The sequence below is a fragment of the Schistocerca nitens genome, chromosome 4 (genome assembly GCF_023898315.1).
Source record: "Schistocerca nitens isolate TAMUIC-IGC-003100 chromosome 4, iqSchNite1.1, whole genome shotgun sequence".
NCBI lineage: Eukaryota > Metazoa > Arthropoda > Insecta > Orthoptera > Acrididae > Schistocerca > Schistocerca nitens.
Window position 1 is genome coordinate 897,187,438 of NC_064617.1, and position 17,672 is coordinate 897,205,109.

A 17,672-nucleotide genomic window follows, 5' to 3' on the forward strand; every position below is an offset into this window, starting at 1 on the left:
AACAAGGCAATATATTTGAAGAGGACTAAATTTTCTATTATCGATCGCAGGAACAAAAGCACAAGAAAATTGTAAAAATTGGTATCTTATCTGACTGAAGGAATTATTCTGGTTATGTTTCCGTTTTCTGTAAAAGTATTGCAATTTTATGAGCAGTTACAGTAACTGACAGTAGGATCACCACCAGAAATAAGTACGTGAACGCTAACCACACAGGTCCCCGTGGAAACTTTCTGCCTAACTACAGTTCGGCGGACAATGAAAACGGCAGTAATTTACAGGCAATATGGAACGTTATGTGAGCATAGACCATAGAGCTTCACCCAGGTATCACAGAGGTCACGGGTCAGGAGTTTTATTTCATGGGGCTAGTCACGTATATTTTACTCATATACCTTGATAAAGTCTGCTGCAAAATGCTAATAAAACCGAACAGACGTTAACGTTCCTTCGTTATTACTTTATTTCAATGCCTTTTCTTACTTTAAAAGTTAATTTTTTAACGCGTGGTGAGAGTCTTCTTCTTTTTCTGTTTATCGATTAATCAATGTTAGCAACGTCCCGATGAATCTATATTCTACGATCCTCAGTATCTTGTAGTTGTTCTGCTCGTGGTAATGCTGTCCACTGCTTTGTGTTATCTGAAAAAGATGTTTTTCCTCGCCATTTTCTTCTTTTTCTCTTAGTCTTCTCTTCTGTTATTAACTGAGGAAGCACATATTTGATGTCCAGTAATATGAATCCTAGGTAAGAAATGTTTCTTCTTTTTAAACGTTGTTCGCGTATTCTTGCGTTGTTAGCAGTAAATCGCATTTCAGAGGCCTCATCATCTTTCATGTTTATTAAGTGTAAATCTTTCAGAACTGTGTAGAAATAGCATCTTACAAATCTAATTGTAAGCTTTAGGTCTAGGTCTGTACTTGCGATGATTTTTTTAAATAATTTTGTGAAGGCGTTATGGGCGTCCTGTATGCGACATCATCTCCATGTCTGTTCCCCAAACTTCTCGGAGCAACGTTTCAAGTTACTGAACTTATCTACATTTTTTTATTAAAGAAACACCTGTATATTTGCATTTGTAAAGCCATCGTACTGTCGTGTGACAGTCATAAAATTCACCTTGTTGGAGTTAACATTCTGACATAGTTTGCTGCTGCAATCACCTACTAAGCCGAAGAGTTGTTGAAAATCATCTACGAGGGATGTCGATTATTATTTTACTGTAATCAAATAGGAAGCTTACAAGAACATGATTTTTCGACATAGTCTCCTTGCATTTCAACGCACTTGGTCCATCGTTGTACAAGCTTCCTGATGCCCTCATAAAAGAAGGTTCTCCGTTGAGCTACGAGCGAGGAATGCACCGCTTCTTTCACTACTTCGTCCGAGGAAAATCGACGGCCCCTTAATGCCTGTTTGAGTAGACCAAACAAGTGATAGAAGAGGCAAGATCGGGACTATATGAAGGATGATCCAGTACTTCAAATTTGTGTTTCTGGAGCGTTTCAGCAGTGTGGCCAGCAGTATGGGGACGGGCATTGTCGTGCAACAACACAACACCTTTTGACAGCAATCCTCGGCGTTTGCTTCGAATTGCTGGCTTTAGCCTGGCAGTAAGCATCTCACTGTAACGTACATTGTTTATTGTTGCGCCCCTTTCTCCATAATGTTCCAGTACTGGACCTTGTGCGTCCCAAAAAACCGTAAGCATCAGTTTTCCTGCGGACGGTTGGGTCTTGAACTTTTTCTCGCACGGCGAATCTGGATGTTTCCATTCCATACTCTGCCGTTTACTCTCCGGCTCGTAATGATGGATCCGTGTTTCACCACCAGTAACGATCCTGTGTAAGAAGTTGTCCCCTTGGTTACCATAGTCATCCAAATGTTTTTAGCAGATGTCCAAGCGCGTTTGTTTATGCAACTGTGTGAGTTGTTTTCGGATCCATCTTGCACAACCTTTATGAATCTCAAGTCTGTTGTGGGTGATTTCGTAGGGAGAACCATGACTAATTTTCAGACGATGTGCCACTTCGTCAATAGTTAATCGTCTGTCCAAGTGAATCATTTCAGGTGAACGCTCAATGCTTTCTTCATTTGTGGCGGTAAACGGTGTCCGGCTCTTTCATCATGCGTAACACTTGTGCGACTATTTTGGAATTTTTCAATCCATTCGTAGACAGTCATTTGTGGCAAAAAACTGTTCCCGTACCGTACCGAAAGTCTTCGATTAATTTCGGCGCCCGATACGCCTTCCGATCACAAAAAGCGGGTCACTGAACGTTGCTCTTCTTTGGTGCAAATAGACAGCGGAGCAGCCATGATTAACAGCACGGCAGCGATAACGACGCTAACCTACCAGCTTGAAAATAGCAAAGATGTAACAACAAATAAACAAAACATGCGTCAGCAACGTAAATCGACAGTACCACCAAAATAAACAAAAATAATACTAAATTGCGGATAACAATTAACTTACCCTCGTAAATTATCAGCAATAAATACTGTATCATCAGCATAGTCAAGATGATGAAAACTCCGTTAACCTATATGCCTTCTTCTGTGTCTCCAAATGTTTCCTGAAAAATACTCTCTGAGCACAAAATCTGAATAACATGGGTAGCAGAAGAAATCCACCACGGATACTAAACCGGACGGTGAGCACTTTATCAAACTTAACCTGAGGTATCTGACTCCGATATTAATTCTCTGTACAACAGGTATTCTTCTGATCTATTCCCTTTCTCAAGGAGACTCAGTATTATAGCATTTCAATACCAAGGCAGTCGCTCGTAACGTTAATTGTGGACACAAATTCAAAATATGAATTAACTAATTTTGCACTGCACCAAATCTTATTTTTATCTATAAACTAAACTCCGCCCAAACAGGCCATGATGGCCCAACGGTACCGACCGGCCGCCATGTCATCCTCAGCCCACAGGTGTCTCCGGATGCGGATACGGAGGGGTATGTGGTCAGCATACAGCTCTCCCAGCCATAGGTCAAATTCCGAGGCCGGTTCTGCTACTCCTCAATCAAGTAGCTCCTGAGTTTGGCTCACAAGGCCTCAGCGCGCCCCACTTGCCAACAACGCTCGGCAGACCGGATTGTCACGCATCCAAGTGCTAGCCCAGCCCGACAGCGCTTAACTTCGGTGATCTGACGGGAACTGGTGTTAGCACTGCGGCAAGGCCGTTGGCTTATTTTTATCTAGTTACCTTTAATTGGCTCTGAGCACTATGGGACTTTACATCTATGGTCATCAGTCCCCTAGAACTTAGAACTACTTAAACCTAACTAACCTAAGGACAGCACACAACACCCAGTCATCACGAGGCAGAGAAAATCCCTGACCCCGCCGGGAATCGAACCCGGGAACCCGAGCGTGGGAAGCGAGAACGCTACCGCACGACCAAGAGCTGCGGACTACCTTTAATTGTTTGCTCTTCTCCGTATCACGCATTTTATGTGATCTCTACGATCAGATGACTCCTTTCTGTCAATATTATAATGGTGCCTGTGATCTGGTATTTCGTTTAATCAACACTAACGATGGTCCAGAAGTGAACTTCGACTTCATTACCTCCTGATCAAGGTACAATAAGACAACGGGAATGGGAATATAGAAAGATATATTATTTTGCATATAATGTAAGGTTCTCTAAATCTGTACTAGGAAATGCTCATTTTGATATTATTATGAAATATTACTGAATTACCTTCTACCCGCGATCTATGTGGAAAAGGGCATAAATATTACACAGTTTCAGCAGAAACAGTGGATAACAGTGGAACGAAAAATTACTCATTTTAAACATGCCAGTGACAGTGAAGACATTATGTGGGCTGCAAACAAGCCTGTCTTTAATATTGTGGCGCTCAACAAGTTTAAAGTACAACACAGTAGTTCTCACCAATACCTTTTGAGAACGATGTAAGATCAACTGGTAAGTTGTCCTATTCATTGCATAATGCAGCTGCTGTCTGCGTATCCGCCCAACATTATTGCCGCTAGCAAATGTGGATGCGGAATATGCCAAATGAATATTTGCCAGTGACGCGTATCAATAAATGTGTTTCCTGAACCAAGGGAAAATAAATGTCTGTTGGTAAAAGAACTGGGAAATGTTTCGTCCTCCGTTAATCAAACCTGATTTTGCAAGGAGGTTAATAGCCAGCGGCAGCTGTTTAATGCGTTATACTGGTCCGCCACGGTCATTAGTAGTGCAGAATTACACACGACTCTCGCGTACGCCCCGACAGTAATTCACTGTTAAAACCGGCCATAATCAGCCAGATAGTGCTAGTGATCTTCATTATCGCTCTGCAGTCTAGAAATATTCATTTTGCAGTCTGATAAAGCAAAAGGTTCTTCTCAGAGTTGATACTGCGTATGAAAATAAAAGGAGTTCCGAAAAGAGAGGTAGTATTGTGAAACACTGAACTTACGAAACTTTCTGTTCAGTAATTAATAAAGGAATACTCTAAATTAGGAAGGATGTAATTTCCGAAGAAAGAAAATGTGACTTGGATGATTAATAGAAGTCTGTGTGCCGTGCGGAATATTCATAATGTGTAAATCGAAGGTGGCGGTGGGTGGCGGGGAGAGAACGGAAAGGAATTACTGACGTCAGGTGCACCGTGACATTACGCGGAATCAGAGGCGACCAGTGAAAATGTGTACCGGACGAGAATTCGAACCCAGAATCTCCTGATTACTACCGGAGGTGCGTTAATCACATCCCCACCGAGCGCCACGTATCCGCATTTCGTGTCATTTTCCTCGATGCTCGCCACTCTGAGATTCCCGCAGGAGGTCGGATGTACTTGTGCATCTGCAGCAGAGAAAGTGGATTCGTTGCCCATCTAGGTGAATCAATTATATGAATGCGTGGTGTCCGTTCTTTTGGATACGTCTGAAAGAAAAGACACCACGCATCCGTGTAACATGAATACCTTCAACACTTTTCTTGTACCATCAGGTTACCTTCCATTAGGAAAGTTGGTGCACTCAGCGACTGTGGTATTATTTATAAATTATAGAGCGCAGCAATCAGTCGTCCTTGTTTTTGAAGGTTTTATTTGGCAAATCCAGATTTCGGCTAGTGCCTAGCGATTATGAATGCACTATTTTCTAGTCTCGATACATGTCAGTTCCCTGTTGTTCAGGCGTCAGTCACAGTTCGTTTCTTGTAGTTTTTAATGCCCTTGAAGAGGGCAGAAACTGTATCTTCAATGGGATGTTTAGTTAATAAAAGTCCAAGTGCTGCCTGTTCTCATCAGCTGATAGTAGCATGTTCACCGTGTGTAGCGCAAAATGTCTTCCAGTGGTATTGTTAACATTCCAAAAAAGAGAAAAAAGTGTTTTCAAGGAAAGAAAGAGACTAAGAAATAATGGACACTCCTATAAAACTACAGTGCCATGTCTCGAGCTCCACACCCATCTTCCACCATCTCAGATGATGAGCTTCACCCTGACGTCTACTCCTCCTACAAATTCTAGCCCCACCTTCCTACTGCCTCCTCCTCAGGGCTCCCTTTCCTCCCCCTCCCTTCTCCTGAGCAGCTTTACCCCTTCTACATTACCTCCCTCTCCTCTGTTCCCCTTCAGTGTCTCTGTACTCCCTCCTGCCTTGTCTTCCCGCTTCATCTCGCACCCCACCTGTCTCCAGCCTCTTGGTGCACCTGCTGACACCCCTGTTCTTTTCATCATGCCACCTCCCCTGCTGCACCTTGCTCTCCCCTCCTTTCCCATCCTCTCAGGCTTCTCCCTCAGCAGGTTCCTCCTGGCAGTTTTATTCTTCATCGTGTGTGCTTCATCTCTTCAAGTGGTTTGAAAGTATCTTGTTCTGGTGTGTTTTTAATAATGTTGACAACTTTTAAACTGTGTGTGTGTGACTTCAGTGCCCTTTTGTGCTCTACCAATCACCAACTGTGTGTTTTTTTTAACTTTATGTCGACTTTTTTAATTGTCCCTCCATGAACGTCTACATGTCAATGTATTTTTACCTCCATTATCCCCCCTTACTCTGTTTTTATGTCCCTCTTTTTATCGCCTTTACATGTATAATTTTCTTCTTTTATTAGCTGTCATGTCACTTGGCTGAAGAGCGGCGGATTGTGCCGCTGACAGCCCTCCCCTGCCCATATGGGGCAGGAGAATGAAATCGCAATAAAGAAAAGAAAAAACAAAAAATAAAAAAACATGTGGCAGCAAAACAGCCTTCGAAAGCTCATATTAGTGAAAGTTTTACTTTTACTCCTAACGTAACCTACATCTGTATTTTCAATCTTGCAATTAGATAATAATAATAATAATTATTATTTCTCGTTCAGCTACAGGCAAAGCGTGATACACTTACAAACATCAACATAAAAATTTAAATTAACATTAACAATGATTTACAATAAAATTTTCAAGGTTTCCAGCCACAAAAGTGCTTGGTCACTTATCACATGTATGTCCATCAGATTTCCTCCCTTAAGTCCGTGTACGTCGCACTCAACTATATGCTGCATGGTTTGACTCTCTCCGCACTCACAATTGGGGTCCTGGGAGAAACCCCACTTTTTCAACAAATATCCGCACCGACCAACACCTGTCCGCAGACGATTTAGAGTTACCCACACTCTACGTTGGAGTTGGAAGCCTGGAACTCGTTGAGATGGGTCCTCAATAAGGAAACTGTTATTCACTTTGCTTTCCTGCCATTGCTGTTTCCACAGGTTATCGATATCAATCTGTTGTTTGAGTTCTTTCCAGAAGGGATTTCTTGACATCAATCTGTCAGGGGGAGGAGGTAGATCCCTGAACTTTTCTTTGTACCTCTGGATTGCTCTTTCACGTCTAATCGAGGGTGGTTCGATATTGGCAAGGACGGGCAGCCAAGGTTTCGGGGTGGGTCTTACTGTTCCTGTTATGAGCCTCATTGTCTCGTTAAGTTGCACATCAATATACACTCCTGGAAATGGAAAAAAGAACACATTGACACCGGTGTGTCAGACCCACCATACTTGCTCCGGACACTGCGAGAGGGCTGTACAAGCAATGATCACACGCACGGCACAGCGGACACACCAGGAACCGCGGTGTTGGCCGTCGAATGGCGCTAGCTGCGCAGCATTTGTGCACCGCCACCGTCAGTGTCAGCCAGTTTGCCGTGGCATACGGAGCTCCATCGCAGTCTTTAACACTGGTAGCATGCCGCGACAGCGTGGACGTGAACCGTATGTGCAGTTGACGGACTTTGAGCGAGGGCGTATAGTGGGCATGCGGGAGGCCGGGTGGACGTACCGCCGAATTGCTCAACACGTGGGGCGTGAGGTCTCCACAGTACATCGATGTTGTCGCCAGTGGTCGGCGGAAGGTGCACGTGCCCGTCGACCTGGAACCGGACCGCAGCGACGCACGGATGCACGCCAAGACCGTAGGATCCTACGCAGTGCCGTAGGGGACCGCACCGCCACTTCCCAGCAAATTAGGGACACTGTTGCTCCTGGGGTATCGGCGAGGACCATTCGCAACCGTCTCCATGAAGCTGGGCTACGGTCCCGCACACCGTTAGGCCGTCTTCCGCTCACGCCCCAACATCGTGCAGCCCGCCTCCAGTGGTGTCGCGACAGGCGTGAATGGAGGGACGAATGGAGACGTGTCGTCTTCAGCGATGAGAGTCGCTTCTGCCTTGGTGCCAATGATGGTCGTATGCGTGTTTGGCGCCGTGCAGGTGAGCGCCACAATCAGGACTGCATACGACCGAGGCACACAGGGCCAACACCCGGCATCATGGTGTGGGGAGCGATCTCCTACACTGGCCGTACACCACTGCTGATCGTCGAGGGGACACTGAATAGTGCACGGTACATCCAAACCGTCATCGAACCCATCGTTCTACCATTCCTAGACCGGCAAGGGAACTTGCTGTTCCAACAGGACAATGCACGTCCGCATGTATCCCGTGCCACCCAACGTGCTCTAGAAGGTGTAAGTCAACTACCCTGGCCAGCAAGATCTCCGGATCTGTCCCCCATTGAGCATGTTTGGGACTGGATGAAGCGTCGTCTCACGCGGTCTGCACGTCCAGCACGAACGCTGGTCCAACTGAGGCGCCAGGTGGAAATGGCATGGCAAGCCGTTCCACAGGACTACATCCAGCATCTCTACGATCGTCTCCATGGGAGAATAGCAGCCTGCATTGCTGCGAAAGGTGGATATACACTGTACTAGTGCCGACATTGTGCATGCTCTGTTGCCTGTGTCTATGTGCCTGTTGTTCTGTCAGTGTGATCATGTGATGTATCTGACCCCAGGAATGTGTCAATAAAGTTTCCCCTTCCTGGGACAATGAATTCACGGTGTTCTTATTTCAATTTCCAGGAGTGTATCTGACATGCCTACTGCGGGCCCAGACGGGTGCGCAATATTCCGCTACACTATACAGAAGTGCCAGTGCTGATGTGCGTAGAGTTTCAGTGGAACATCCCCAGGTTGTTCCTGCCAGTTTCATTATGATGTTGTTTCTTGTTTTCATTTTTTGGGCGACTTCGTACAGGTGGCTCTTATATGTGAGAGTGCGATCTAGCTTAACACCCAGATATTTTGGCGTTCTATCGTTTTTCAACAATTTACCTTTTATTTGCACTTTTAGCTCACGATTTGCATCTTTGTTACACAAGTGCATTATTGATGCCACGGATTTAGTCGGATTTACTTTGAGGTGCCAGTTGTCATAATATTGTTGTAGTCGTTCCAGATCCCTGTTTAAAATTTCTTCCAGTTCTTCGAAAGTGTTGGCGTGAGCCGCGATAGCGATGTCATCTGCATACATAAAAGAACGAGATTCCAGGTTTGGGATGTCCGCTATGTATAAATTGAAAAGGCATGGAGCCAGCACAGACCCTTGGGGGAGACCATTTTGTAGTGTCCTGTAGCTGCTTGTTTTCCCATTCAGAGATACCTTGAATCTCCTGTTTATCAACATATTTCTGACTAGATCTATGATCTTCTTGCATTTCACGACTTTTGACAGTTTATACAGTATCCCTTTTGTCCATACGGTGTCGTATGCTGAGGTGAGATCTAATAATACCATGCCCGTTTTCTTTTTGTTTTGGTAACCTCTTTCAATGAAAGTGGTTAGGGCGAGAACTTGGTCGCAACAATCTCTTCCTTTTCGAAAACCGCCTTGCTCTGGGGGAAGAGCAGCTTCTATTTTACTTTCTATTCTGCCTAGGATGACTCGTTCAAACAGCTTGTAAGTGGTGCACAATAAAGATATCGGTCTATAATCTTTAGCATTCTCTCCTGTTTTCCCTGGTTTCTGGATGGCTATGACTTGTGCGTTTTTCCATTGCTTTGGTAACCGGCTGGTATCTATGATATTAGAGAAAAGAGAAGACAGCCATGCTCTTCCCTTTGGCCCGAAGTTCTTCAAGAATTCTGGAAGAAGGCCGTCACAGCCAGCTGCTTTACCAGGTGACATTTTCTTTAGTGCTATATTTATCTCTTCTTGTGTTACCCAGTTCGCTAAACCTGCTTCCTCCTCGCTTGCATCTAGCTCTTCGTTCATCAGTTGGTGCAGTTCTTTTTTCTTCGAGGCGGAGGCATGGATTCTGGATGTTTGTAGTATAGAAGAGCATATCTTGTTAGGGGTCATTTTATTATTGATGTTCCGTCCCTTGAATTGTGCTCCGCCAAGTTTCCTCAGTAGACTCCAGCTCTTCTGTGAGGAGTGCGTAAAGTCCATTTGTTCCATCCGCTTTTGCCATCTCTGTTTGCGTTCCTCGTCCATAGCTCTTATGAGCTGTTCTCCTAGTTCTGGATTCTCTGTTTTGTTATATTCATCGAGTAGTTGTTCGCACTCCTTTGTCCAGCATGGGATGTATTCTTTCCGCGCTCCTCTTGGTATTGAATTATGTGCCGCTTTAATAATTAACTTCGTAAATCTGTCGTAATTTTCTGGAATTGGGGGAATTCTGTTTACATTATTTTCAATGGTATCTTTAAACTTAACCCAGTTAGCCTTCCTGAGGTTCCAGCGGGCTATAGGGGGGCTCTTTATTACTGGTATTTGGATCCCAAGGTCTATAATAACTGGTCTGTGTTGGCTCCGAGGAATACGGCTCAGTACAGTTCTCTTAGACGGAAGTGCTATTCCAGTTTCTCCAGATGAGACAAAACAAAGATCGGGCGTTGATGTTGTGCCCCACGCTCCTGAACAGAAGGTGGGGGTATCTTTTGCATCGTATATTAATGTATAATTATTTATATCTGCCCAGTCTGCCAGCATGAGTCCTTCTTTGTCGCAAGACTGATAGCCCCATCTGGGGTGGTGGGAGTTAAAATCGCCAATTATGACTGCAGGGTGTTGTGGGTTAGGTAAAACAGGTTGTTCCCATTTTTCTGAAGGTGGCTTGTACACGTTATACACAGTCATATCGTTTAGTTTGATTCCCACGGCAAATTCGTGGTGCATAGTTTCCTCAATATTATCAACCAGTTCTTTCTTGATCAGTGTTGCAATACCGTGTTTATTATGGGCTTTATAGCCCACAATTTCATAGCCTGGTATTAGAAGTCTCGAGATATTTTCTTCTGATAGATGTGTTTCCTGCAAGGTCAGCACATCAATTTTTTCTTCTGTTAGTAGCTTTGTGAGGATGTCTCCTTTTGTCCTCGTGTATCCTTCTATGTTAACTTGGCATATACGTATTCGTCCACGCACTTGGCTCCGGGGGGGAAACAGGCATTTGTCTCGCTCTCTTGCGTAACTTCGCCTGTGAGGGCCGGGAGGTATTACTACGTCCGGCCGCCGTTTGGTGGTGACATTTGCTTCTCGTGTCGCAGCTCGTTCTGAGCATTTCGATTTTCTTCTCGCAATGCGATCGTTGTGCGGCACGATACTGGGGGGGTAGGCCACGTCGAGGCTGTCACCATCTACCCCATAATAATAATAATAATACAACAGCATCTACTACTGCTAGTAGTAGCAGTACAATTCTTTCTCAGGTAATGTGTAATTGTAAAGGAGAATGCCATACATTGTAGGCTGAACACGAACTACAGCAATTTTTGGATTCCTACAAATGCATGTTAGAGCAACAGGGAACATTTCTGCTTCGTCATATGGAACTTGGGATTGTAAAGAGGTGACGGTATGGAAAATATAACGATCCTGCAGAAAGCCGCCGACAAACAGCAATTTGCGTTTTCGTATATATTTGCACCGTCTGACAAACGTGTCCAGGTTTTGAAAGAGAAAAAAAAGAAAGGAGAATCCTTTTATGCTGATAATATGGGAAAACACAGGACGCACCAGGCAAGTATTCAGAACAAGAGAGAAAACAAATATGTGAAAACATCAAATCCTTTCCCGTAGAAAAATTCATTGTAATAGAACGCGATCTAGCAAACAATCGATCACTAAGGGGACCTGGACGTGAACGGGCTGCATTTTTATACCTCGCTCTTAGTGCACACTACTCTTGATCTACAATGCGGAGGAAGTTGTGGTTACCAACAATGAATGACATTAACTCAAGCTGTAAAATGAAATTTATTGAAATATCTGTTATAGTTTAAGAACTACAGTATTTCGACTAATAGATGTTTTTATAATACACTTTCCCATTCTGGTACCATTTTCTGGTCCATCATCAGTTTAATAGCATTCAAACTGTGGGAGACTGCTGTCAACATTCATAGGAACACATTATGCCTGTCGTTTTGTAGTTTGGAGTATATATGAGGAAATAGAAAAACCCATATTGTACCACATTACTATTTTGTCCAAAAATACCGCTAAAATTATATACAGAATGACAAATATACATAATTTCTGCAATGTATTAGGCATAATACAAAGATACTATCCCATACTTCACTTGAGAGAAATTTGGTGAACATGGATAAAACCATTGTGAAGTTATATGTACGTGATGTTCTGAAAATGTAGTTTCGAGAAAATGAAAAAAGAATGTTCACAGTGTTTTTGACTCACCGTATGCCTCTTTCAGAACATTCCAGTACCATAATGTTGCTGACCAGCTGCTTCTTTATCCTCTATAGATTTCTTCAGGAGCCTATTCCTTACTCAGAACTTTGTAGTGGTGGCTTTCACAGCCCTTTCAGCTTCAACTAGTCGCCGACGATCTATAGCAGTCAGAGCCTGGATGGCTAATTTGTCCCCTACTTTTGTCCTGCTGATTACACCATTACTGAAACAGATGACAGCATCCATCACACCCATTATGAGTACTGTCCATTCAACAAACACTGTTTTTGGCACTCGTTGCCACACACAGCTGTTGAAACTCTCATTAGGGTTTTGTGTACGGCCATGTAGACATTTGCTAAGTAATTTTTTATTTGAAAGGACTCTGTGTATTGGCTTTATTGTTTCCATGACTAGGCTTTTGCGTGTCAAGCAGCGACAGTGAACGGTTAGGGGGCGTGGTCAGTGTGCAGACGTTTGTTCAACGAGCGTTTAAGACTACAATAATAATTTAAAAGTTAATAAACCATACATTTTTGGAAATGGGAGAAACTGGTCTTTCAGATGGCGGCAAAATTTGTTTTTCGATTTTTCAGTCATTTTCACGTCCAGGTCCTCTTAAGCCCAGGTTTGAACATGTCAAGGCTACTTAATGCTTTTATTGTAAAATATTCAGATATGAAAGTGACATACAGTTACTACGCTCATACATTCAAGAAGAATTTTCCTAATTTCAGATTTGAACGGCCAGATCGGATACTTACAGTACTTGTGACTTAAAGCGTGCCAAAAGTAAGTGTGAGGCTCAACACAAAGCAGTTCCTGAGCTTCATCAGAGGAAAGCAGAGAAGGCACTGCCTGCTTTACATAACAATAACATACTGACAGGTTTCAGATAGATTATGTAATGGTAAGACAGAGATTTAGGAACCAAGTTTTAAATTGTAAGAGATTTCCAGGGGCAGATGTGGACTCGGACCACAATCTATTAGTTATGAACTGTAGATTAAAACTGAAGAAACTGCAAAAAGGTGGGAATTTAAGGAGATGGGACCTGGATAAACCAACTAAACCAGAGGTTGTACAGAGTTTCAGGGAGAGCATAAAGGAACAATTGACAAGAATGGGGGAAAGAAATACAGTAGAAGAAGAATGGGTAGCTTTGAGGGATGAAGTAGTGAAGGCAGCAGAGGATCAAGTAGGTAAAAATACGAGGGATAGTAGAGATCCTTCGTTGACAGAAGAAATATTGAATTTAATTGATGAAAGGAGAAAATATAAAAATGCAGTATATGAAGCAGGCAAAAAGGAATACAAACGTCTGAAAAATGATATCGACAGAAAGTGCAAAATGGCCAAGCAGGCATGGCTAGAGGACAAATGTAAGGATGTAGAGGCGTATATCACTAGGGATAAGATAGATACTGCCTACAGGAAAATTAAAGAGACCTTTGGAGAAAAGAGAGCCACTTGCATGAATATCAAGAGTTCAAATGGAAACTGGAAACCCAGTTCCAAGCAAAGAAGAGAAAGCAGAAAGGCGAAAGGAGTATATAGAGGGTCTATACAAGGGCGATGTTCTTGAGGACTATATTAGGGAAATGTAAGAGGATGTAGATGAAGATGAAATGGGAGATATGATACTGCGTGAAGAGTTTGACAGAGCACTGAAAGACTTAAGTCGAAACAACATTCCATTAGAACTACTGACAACCTTGAGAGAGCCAGTCCTGACAAAACTCTATCATCTGGTGAGCAAAATGTATGAGATAGGCGAAATACCATCAGACTTCACGTAGAATATAATAATTCCAATCTTAAAGAAAGCAGGTGTTGACAGATGTGAAAATTACCGCACTGTCAGTTTAATACGTCACCTGTCCCAAGACTGAAGAACACAACAACAACAACATTTCGTCACAGACGCCTAGTAGTGGTACACTGTGAGGTGTACTACCCCAACCAATTGTCCTGCTTCAGTCTGTCATGTTTGTAACACTGAAGATGCATACATGTGTCCTTGGAAAGAGAGTGTCAGTGGGCGTGGTGGCAACGAAACTGTTTCCCCAATGATAGAAGTTATTTCCGTTCTTCCCTCCAATAAGAGAAAGCTGGCAATTTGCACTGATAATTGGAAAAAAAGGAGACGACAGTTGTTGCGCTTTTGCATCTCGTTGCAAAAGGTCGCTTTGATGAAATCAGTCACACGTTTCTTGTTAGTGGTCATTTCTTCCTTGCTACCGTGACTTTGCTGTGACTGAAAAGAGGAAAGGTGTCAGTAAAGAAGTTTGTGCCCCATGATCTAGAAATATTCAGAACATGTAGTAGCCCATAAATTTATTTTAGTGTTGTAAATATGGAGGAGAACTATTGCAAGAACTTATACATAGTTGCGGATAGCTATGTGATCACAACAAAACTGAATCTGTCCCAGGTTTCTTGGTTCAAAGTCACGAAGGACAATCCTGCACCTCTCAAAGTGAAAACATCTTTCTCTGTTCTATGGACAATATTCAACGTTACAAGGAAGGGAAGGAGACCAGAAGACCTTTGTACTCTGGAACTAAAACCACTGGAGTAAAGCAGTCGCCTCACAGTTGAAAAGAAAAATTACTTAAGGAAAACGATTCCTTATTTATCAAACCAACAAACGCAATTTCATTCCAGTATTGCATTTTGTGTTCTTACATAATTTGCATTTGCCCAGTTAGTTTAATGTCTCCCCATAACTAATTATTTAATCATCAAACTTTATTTATGTTGTAATATACCGCTTCAGAATGTTAATTACGGCTCAACAAAGAGCGTTCGCAAAAAGACTTCAGTTCCCATATTAGTAATAAATCTTTAAAACTGTCATCTGTCTGTATGTGTGTTTGAACAGGCTAATCTCCAGATTGGATGAATTTTCATGGGGTTTCCACAGGTAGCTCGAGTGTATATATACACTCCTGGAAATGGAAAAAAGAACACATTGACACCGGTGTGTCAGACCCACCATACTTGCTCCGGACACGGCGAGAGGGCTGTGCAAGCAATGATCACACGCACGGCACAGCGGACACACCAGGAACCGCGGTGTTGGCCGTCGAATGGCGCTAGCTGCGCAGCATTTGTGCACCGCCGCCGTCAGTGTCAGCCAGTTTGCCGTGGCATACGGAGCTCCATCGCAGCCTTTAACACTGGTAGCATGCCGCGACAGCGTGGACGTGAACCGTATGTGCAGTTGACGGACTTTGAGCGAGGGCGTATAGTGGGCATGCGGGAGGCCGGGTGGACGTACCGCCGAATTGCTCAACACGTGGGGCGTGAGGTCTCCACAGTACATCGATGTTGTCGCCAGTGGTCGGCGGAAGGTGCACGTGCCCGTCGACCTGGGACCGGACCGCAGCGACGCACGGATGCACGCCAAGACCGTAGGATCCTACGCAGTGCCGTAGGGGACCGCACCGCCACTTCCCAGCAAATTAGGGACACTGTTGCTCCTGGGGTATCGGCGAGGACCATTCGCAACCGTCTCCATGAATCTGGGCTACGGTCCCGCACACCGTTACGCCGTCTTCCGCTCACGCCCCAACATCGTGCAGCCCGCCTCCAGTGGTGTCGCGACAGGCGTGAATGGAGGGACGAATGGAGACGTGTCGTCTTCAGCGATGAGAGTCGCTTCTGCCTTGGTGCCAATGATGGTTGTATGCGTGTTTGGCGCCGTGCAGGTGAGCGCCACAATCAGGACTGCATACGACCGAGGCACACAGGGCCAACACCCGGCATCATGGTGTGGGGAGCGATCTCCTACACTGGCCGTACACCACTGGTGATCGTCGAGGGGACACTGAATAGTGCACGGTACATCCAAACCGTCATCGAACCCATCGTTCTACCATTCCTAGACCGGCAAGGGAACTTGCTGTTCCAACAGGACAATGCACGTCCGCATGTATCCCGTGCCACCCAACGTGCTCTAGAAGGTGTAAGTCAACTACCCTGGCCAGCAAGATCTCCGGATCTGTCCCCCATTGAGCATGTTTGGGACTGGATGAAGCGTCGTCTCACGCGGTCTGCACGTCCAGCACGAACGCTGGTCCAACTGAGGCGCCAGGTGGAAATGGCATGGCAAGCCGTTCCACAGGACTACATCCAGCATCTCTACGATCGTCTCCATGGGAGAATAGCAGCCAGCATTGCTGCGAAAGGTGGATATACACTGTACTAGTGCCGACATTGTGCATGCTCTGTTGCCTGTGTCTATGTGCCTGTGGTTCTGTCAGTGTGATCATGTGATGTATCTGACCCCAGGAATGTGTCAATAAAGTTTCCCCTTCCTGGGACAATGAATTCACGGTGTTGTTATTTCAATTTCCAGGAGTGTATGTTGAAAGTAACTGCTCTCGAAAGAACAGATACCATTGATGACCGTGCAGCTTCTCTAGAATAAATGATAATTAACTGAAACCCTCAGCTGCTGACAGGTGTTGTTGATATACATTGATGGGGACAGAGCGTCTGCCATGTAAGCAGGAGTTCCCGCGTTCGAGACCCGTTCGGGGCACACATTTTCAGTTCTCCCCATCGAGGTATATCAACAACACCTGTCAGCAGCTGAGGGTTTCAATTAATTATAATTTAAGCTCGATTGAAACCCGGGGCAACATTTCATCAAAATCAGTTAACGAAAGAAAAAGATATCGGAATTTAAAACTTTATATAAAATCATCTGCTCTACTTAGTAGTTCGGATGCTTAATCATCATGGTGTAGTACAACAAAGAATCAATCGATGGCTCTTTTAGGTTCGTAGTACGCCATACAACCAACAGATGACGATGTTAGTTTTTCTTAACTCGGTCACAAACGTATTTTCAGAAGTTTACGTCAGTGACAGAAAGAAGCGCTGTAATGATATCTTTATGAATAGAAACTAATAACGTATTTACTTGGCTACAACCTACGAATTTGCTGATTTTGCTTTGTGTATTAAAACATTGCCTTATTTCTTCCGACAAATTTGACTTCTTTCCTGGAACAGAGACAGAAGTAATTTTGGAAGTATACGCCAGTGACAGATTAAAATGCCACATTCTCATCTTTACGAATATAAGCTAACGTTCACTTTACTTGGCTAGGATATATGAGTTTACTGATGTCACTTCGTATATTAAAAGATTAACGACAATGCTTTGCTTCTTATGATATGTTTTATTTACATTGTTTGCTAGAAGAAACGAATAATAACGTTTACTTTGTGAGTTGGGTGCCTGGTCATTACATTTGATTTCGTTATTATTTAAAAATAAAAATATCTAGAAAACGATTGAGTCTTTCTGAATACAACGACTAAAAGACTAATGACAATACGCTCGCAAGAATCCAATGAAGACTGTGAAGCGAGTCTAACTGCAGTTCTAAAACACCAGTCTTTAATTCGCTCTTTGGAAAACTCCTTCTGAGAGCTAGGCGAAACATGTCTATGATCGAGAGCGTCATGAACTATCACGTATCTCGCAATCTTTCACCCACAGAAGCTTCAAGTTACTTCTTCTGACTTTGTGTCATAGAAGCAGATATTTTTATGAGAAGTGGCACAGACTAGCGAGTTTTTGAAACCATGAATCCTATTTCTTCCAATTTAGCTTTCGGCTTTAAACGTGTCCAGTTCCCAGCGAGGGTATGTTATGCTCTCTCT